We start from the raw sequence: 7,623 nt of genomic DNA on the forward strand, positions 1-7,623 counted from the left end.
ATGTGCTAATATAACACGCAAACAGTGAGGCATAAAGACAGTGGTAAAAGTGGCTAGTGGACAGACAGTATCCAAACATGGAGGGGGTGAAGAGGCAGACAGACTATGCAGAGAAGTCTATCTCTCCTCTTCCCTTAATCTCACCGCTGCTTTTGATACTGTTAATCATGATATTTTAATCTCCCGTCTAGAGCACTGTGTTGGTATCAGAGGCACTGCTCTTGAATGGTTTAAATCCTACCTAGCCGACAGAAGTTTCTCTGTCTGCCTGGATGGATCTGTATCCCCCTCTGCGCCTCTTCCTTGTGGTGTTCCTCAAGGGTCTATTCTGGGGCCTATACTGTTCTCATTATACATGCTCCCCTTGGGATCCATCCTCAGAAAATATAACATCTCCTTCCACTGCTATGCGGATGACACACAGATCTACATGCCCCTGAAACATAACGACCCCCAATCTTTTAAACTTTTATTAGCTTGTCTAGAGGACAGCAAAGCCTGGATGGCTTTACATTTTTTACATTTTAATGAAAATAAAACTGAGGTCATAGTCTTTCGACCCAGTGCTGCTTGTGACACACAAGGTGACTTAGGCCCCCTTGAGCCATTTACTAAAGATACTGTAAAAAACCTTGGTGTAATGTTAGACTGTAATTTTAAAATGGAGAAACAGATAAACACAGTAGTAAGATCTAGCTTCTTCCAGTTAAGGCTTTTATCAAAGGTTAAGCCTTTCTTATTCCTCAAAAACTTTGAGATGGCTATTCATGCTTTTATTTCTTCCCGCCTAGATTACTGCAACGCCCTATATGTGGGCATTAGCTGTTCCTCTTTGTCCCGCCTTCAACTTGTTCAGAACGCTGCAGCCCGCCTTCTAACCAAAACACGAAGGTGTGAGCATATTACACCAGTGCTTGCAGCCCTTCACTGGCTCCCTGTCCGTTTTAGAATACATTAGAACACATTTTAAAGTTCTTTTATTTGTTTTTAAATCTTTACATGGTCTGGCCCCACTGTACATAGCAGATCTCCTGAAGGTGCAGACATCCTCTAGGGCTTCTAGGTCTGCTGACCAACTCCGGCTGGTTGTGCCTCGTTCTAGGCTAAAGAGCAGAGGGGACCGGGCTTTTGCGGTGATTGCACCAAAGCTCTGGAACGAGCTGCCCCAACATATCCGCCTGGCTCCCTCCTTGAGTGTTTTTAAATCTCACCTAAAAACCCATTTTTATGCCCTGGCGTTTAACACAGTCTGATTGTCTTGTGTATTTATTTGTTTGTTTGCCTGTAAATATTGTTATCCTCACTTTTTGTTGTCTTTTTTGTTGTCTACCAAGTCGTACTAATTTGCCTGTCCAGCACTTTGGTCAGCTGTTGTTGTTTTTAAAGTGCTTTATAAATAAACGTGACTTTTAAGGAGGATGAGAATAGCAGAATCTCCAGAATCAGTGGCTAGCAGCAGATCATTAAAAACTTTCAGAAGGGCTGACTCCGTACTGTGGAGGGCTTTAAAACCAGATTGCAGAGGTTCCATGATACCATGTGTATCAAGAAAAGACTGTATTTGTTGAAGCACAAGTTTTTCTAGAACTTTAGATAAGAACGGGAGTTTTGAGATAGGTCTGTAGTTAGATAGGATTGAAGTGTCTAGATTGGGTTTTTTAATCAACGGCTGCACAACGGCATGTTTGAAGCTCTTTGGCACAACACCTGAGGCAAGGCTACAGTTCATGATCGTTAATATGTGGGGACCTGTGGTCTCAATTGTCTGAGCGATGAGAAGAGGAGGAACAATGTCAGTTAGACCAGATGAGATTTTCATTAGCCCTATGGTTTTGCTTAGATTAGCAAATGATATAGGCTCGAAGTGACTGAAACTCACAGGGCAGGTGACAGAGATAGAAGGGTCAAAGGAGGGGGGGGGGTTATCTAAGCTCTGATGTTGGAGATTTTGGAAACAAAGTACTGCAGAAATTGTTCACTACAAAGTGAGGCATTGAACAGTTCAATGGCCCTGGGGACAAATGACTTTCTCAGTCTGTCAGTTGTGCAAGGCAGTGAGCGAAGTCTCCAGCTGATCAGGCTCTTCTGCTTAACAATAGTGCTGTGGAGTGGGTGACACTCATTGTCCAAGATGTTGATCAGTTTGTTCAGGGTCCTTTTGTGAAGTGATGCACTCCAGTTCAGCTCCCACTACAGAGCCAGCTTTCCTTACCAGCCTGTCAATTCACCCCGCATCCTTCTTCCTTGTGCTTCCTCCCAAACATACTACTGCATAGAAGAGGACGCTGGCAACAACAGACTGGTAGAACATCCTGAGGAGCTTACTCCACACATTTAAGGACCGCAGCCTCCTCAGGAAGTACAGCCTTTTACACACTATGCTCCATCGCGAAGTGTTTGTGGCTAAAATAATTATTAGGATTAGCTTAATGTATTTTTACATTTGCCGTAGTATTCTCGATGGGTTTAATAACACATCACGGGGGTCCTTGGCCAGAACCTAGTGGTATTTGGGGGGCCTTGTCGTGGAAAAGTTTGGGAACCCCTGGGCTAGCCTATTACGTCTGTACTTTAAATGGTTGATTGGATCCTATGTTATGTTAAATGAGGCTACTGCATTCAAAGTCACTGACTTTGACGACAAAATAGCCTATGGGCTTAAAATAGCCTATACTGTTGGTTTTGCATGTGGCCTCTGCTGTAAAATTAGTTGTTTGTGCAATTAGGGATGTAGCCTAAGTAGGCCGAATGTTCGAGTCACTGGTCAGGAAATATAATTGAGTTGATTTACAAAACCATAGCATAAATAATTATTTTTACAGCATGAACAGCTCCTTTTAATAATGTTCAGATGACCACTAGCTTCAGAAGTTTGCAACTGTTTTGCATTTTTTTGCATATTAGAACTTCTAAAACGGAGTGATAGGCTAAAAAGTTGGGCAAAGGTTTTGCCATCGGATGGCATGGTGGCTATCTGAGTTCACTGATGATGGCTTTTCATAGGTTATCATTGTGCATACTGTATGCCCTAAACTCAGAGTGAACAAATTTGATATTGACTGAACTCAGATCAGCTGTAATGAAACCAAAATCTCAGAGTTTCAAATCTCGGCTACCCTGGAAATCCAGAGTTCTCGCAAGAGCACAATTTGAATTTGCTCAGTGAGTTACTCTGTTGATGCTCAACACCTATGCCCGTGGAGCCGAGCTGCCCCTCGAGTTTGCCCATTTTTGATTACTCATAGCCAGACTTTTGGATTTGGGTCTGGATTTCCAGGCTAAATCTCTGCATGAATCAACCCAGAAATCAGGGATAGTCTACACTAAGAGTATTTGCGAAACCTAATTTTTAGAATAGCCTACCCGCTGCTTTGTTCCAGACAGGAACCCAGAGTGTATCCATTTAGAACTCCTGAATAGGCCTATTCTTTATTGTCTAATAAATGTGTTTTCTTGGAATCATCTAATCTGTGAACCTTGGAATACAGGTGGCCAGGGTTAGGTCAGATTACTTTGAAATGTAATCCATTACTGACTACAGATTACATGGAAATGTTTGTAATCAGTAACGCAATGGATTACCCAAAACACATTTTGCACATGACATACACATTCTTATTTTCCACTGTGTTTAATTCAAAGTTCTCAGCGATACTGCCAAGTACTGGACGCATTTTTCCAACTGGAACGGGTCTGTCGGTCGACGTTGATGGCTCGCTCATCTTGGGGTTTGATTTGAACCTTTTTCTTGTCAAGAAATTATACAGGAAAATGGATGAAAATGACATCTAGTGGACAAACAAATGGGCTGCTTGTCAAATGAAAACATTAGCTAGGCTATCATAAAAAAGTTGCATTGTTTGCATGATGAAATGTAATCAAGTAATCCCCAACAATGTAACTATAATCTGATTACACATTTTTTTCCGTAATCTGGGTTGATTATAGTTACTTATTTTTTGTAATCTGATTATATAATTCAGATTACATGTAATCCATTACTACCCAACCCTGGTGGTCAACAAGTGCAAACACCAGAAATTCCAAAAACACATGCAAATTGAGAAAAAACACACATAACACAACATCTTTAACTTCATAACACATGCGCAGCATTTGATAAACACTGCAAATGCACAAAACAACCAAATACATGTATTCATTTAGCAGATATCTAACCGGTTTTACCTAGCTTGAGTTGCTGCAGCCAGCTACAGCTACAGCGCTACACTCTGCGGGCATGAACATGGGGGCCCACAAACATGCCCCCAGAGTGGAGCACTGTAGCTGCCTGGCTGCTGTTTTTAGTTTTTAGTCAAAGTGTCTTAAACTTCCAAAGAAGCTCTGGTCGCCCTATCAAAAACGCTTGTCAAAAAAGTACAGGGAAGCTTTTGGACGCTTTGGCCGCTCTGACGTGACAGCATTTTACGTTCGATCATGTTCTATCTTTATTTAAAGGCCGTCTATTCGATTGGTTGCTGGTCGTTGGTCGTTGAACCGCGTCATAGCTCATTACCATAAAGCTGACTGACTTTCAACTTTCTGCTTGACGCTCAAGTCACTCAAGACACCCAAAGCGCGACGCGACTTCTTGCAGCTAAATGAATTGAAAATGAATGACTTTCTGAATCTTTGGAAGCTCAAGTCGGCGGCGGTGTGTACGTACAGTAATGCACAAGAAATATTTGCCAACCACCAATAAAACAAGAAAAAGAAGAATGGAGCCCAATGCGGTAGGCCTATCTAGTTTTCTAATTCGCCTTATTCACCCGGCGGCCAGACCGAGGCTACAGGGTACACTTGCCATTACACCTAAGTCCAGCAGATGGTGGAGGTAATGCAAACTGCCAAAAAAACTCACTAAAGAAGAACAGGCCAGCGAACCCTTCTTTTTTGGTGAGGTTTTTTTTTGTCAGTTTGCAAACGAAGTGCATTACCACCATCTGCTGCACTGAGGTGTAGTGGCAAGTGTACCTTGTAGTACGGTGGCGGACAGGTGCAAACAACGTGCAACTTATGACAACAGATGCAAATCAACAAAATACGTGCAAATAGATAAAACACAACCAACTTAAGAAAACATCTTCATTTGACAACACGTGCACATAATTTAGAAAACGCGCTGCAAATTCAGACAACATTTACATTTCAAAAACGCGCTACGAAATTCACAACACAACGGAAGTGTTTCCGGGGGACACTTAAAAGTGATGAACACCTCTGAACAGGTGGCGAATGGGTGTGACGACGACAGCTCATGTTTAAAGAAATATGGCTTGAAATGTAAGTATTTGCATTTATCTTAACATTTTAATGGCACTTAAAAGTGATCAACCCCTCTCCTTTACCTAGTCTGTACGTATGTAGTTCGCCACCTATTCAGAGGTGTTCATCACTTTTAAGTCGTCACTGGCACCCATGGACGGATTATGAACTTTCGGGCCCCTGGGCTCAGATGTATTAAGGGCCCCCCACTAATTGTTGCATATGTGGGAGGGGGAGGGGGGGTTTGGGGGTCCTCCCCTAGATTTTTTTTATTTGTTTGATGTGATTTCCTGTATTCTGGTGGCCAATACTTTAATTCAATCAGATTCATAGCCTACATCCTGATTTGTTGATATTGAGGCAGTGATTCCATGCAAAGGCTTGGGCTTCAGGGCTCCCTGCAGTAGGCCCATGCAGTAATCCATCCCTGCTGACACCTGTGAGAAATTCAACTTTGCACGCTTGCACGCTTGCTTGCACGCTTGCTTATCATAGACATTCTACACCTTGCTCAAGTCAGCCTTGTATACACATTTGTAAGTCCTTGCATTTGCTTTCTTCCAATAAACCTCTGAAGTTCACCTACAAAAAAGCTGCCATCTTTGAAATCCGGTATCTTGCGATTATTCCTTTGGGAAAATAACATGCGGAATTTGAATTATTGAACCTGTTAAACCCTCGCGGGGACGAAGAAGTCTGAAATGCAGCCGTTTTGCTCAACACACTTTTGTCCTCTGTCTTTGAGTGGGTACTGTGATCTTCGAAACGTTAAAGGTGCTCTAAGCGATGCTGGGCTACGTCACTTCTGTTGACTTTCAAACAAAACAGAGAGCTAGCTCGCTGCTTCCTCCCCCTCCCTCCCGTGCTGCTCCCATGCAATTGAAACTCTCCTAAACGCGCATCTCGTCTGTGATTTGCTGGAACAGTTTGTTATGAAAACATGGGCTAGGTTTGCCCAGGTTGTTTTTGTTGCCATTCTTGGAGCCTGGGCTGTCCACAGAGATCGCGTTTTTTTTGTGTATTCAGGACACAGACAGCTAGTGGTTGGTTAGGTGCTGTTTGCAGTAAGTGACATAAAATGTTTTAGCCTAAAAAACGCGTGGCATCGCTTAGAGCACCTTTAAGAGTGCAAACTTAGATTTTTGCTACTCCAGAGCTAACTCCCAATGCAACTTGCCATAGATAGTTAGCTTCAATTAACACCCGGATCTCCTTAGGGCTAGATGGCAGTTTTAGTTCTTTTTTGTAGGCAAACTTCAGAGGTCTATGCGAATTCCTTAGGGCTAGATGGCAGTTTTAGTTCTTTTTTGTAGGCAAACTTCAGAGGTCTATGCGAATATCATGTATATCAGGACTTCCCATCTCCCCCTTACCAAACAGCTACATACACACACACATAGAGTCATACAATCAGTCTAAGAACTACAGTAGCAGTTGCAGCCATATAGTGCAGTTGAGATGTGTCAGCAGTGACACAGAGCTAATACATGCAAATCTGCCTGAGAGATGAGGAGCTGAGTCAAATAGATTCTAAAAAGTATTGTAAGAGACCGTATATGTGTGTGTGTGTGTGTGATAGAGAGAGAGAGTGTGTATGTGTTTGAGTGAGAAAGATCAAGATATATGCATGTGTCAGTCGAAATTATGTCTGTGTATGTGCCAGTAGGTATTGTGTAAGACATCTTTCCAAGGTTAACTGAGGTGACTACCAGCTATGTCTGTCGTGGCTTAAGTCGGTATGACAACATGCGCAGTGGGGATGTTGCCAGTGGCAACGACACCACTGAGGGCCACATCTCAGCATCAGCATATTGTCATCCTCCCACTCCAACACACTCCAAACATGACCCTCTCCTTCTCTCCATCTCCCCTGCAATACTTTCTCTGTCTCCTTTACTCCAACACACTCTCTCTTGATTTTTCTCCCTCTCTCTTACTTTCGCCTTTTCCTTCTCATTTTCTCATGCTACATACTCACCTGTATGAGGCCTATGTTTATGTGTGGTATGTATGTTATGAACTTCCTTGTCAAAAAGGCATGAATAAAGATAGGCACAAAAAAGACTCATTAACTTCTGCACGTGGCACCCCACCTGTCATGTCTCCATTCCCCACTAGTGGGGCCCGCCCCACACTTTGAGAACCACTGCTCTAGTGCCTGGATTCTTAGCCTTAAAGGTGAGGACTTCTGAGGCCATAGCACTTTTGAAAGTAATGCCAAACTTGTTTGTATATTGTATTTTTCCATCAAGGGTCATGGTTTCCAAGCAATACAGGGAGCATTCTTTTAACAATCACTAACTTAAAGGAAGAACTGTTAGATAGACCAGATATTTATTTTAGAAAAATTATCAGGAT

Source organism: Alosa pseudoharengus, unplaced genomic scaffold, assembly GCF_046254945.1.
Source record: "Alosa pseudoharengus isolate Yale_2024_CS ecotype anadromous, Long Island Sound unplaced genomic scaffold, YU_APseudo_1.1 YU_APseudo_1.1_scf_7, whole genome shotgun sequence".
In the NCBI taxonomy this organism is placed as follows: Eukaryota; Metazoa; Chordata; class Actinopteri; order Clupeiformes; family Clupeidae; genus Alosa; species Alosa pseudoharengus.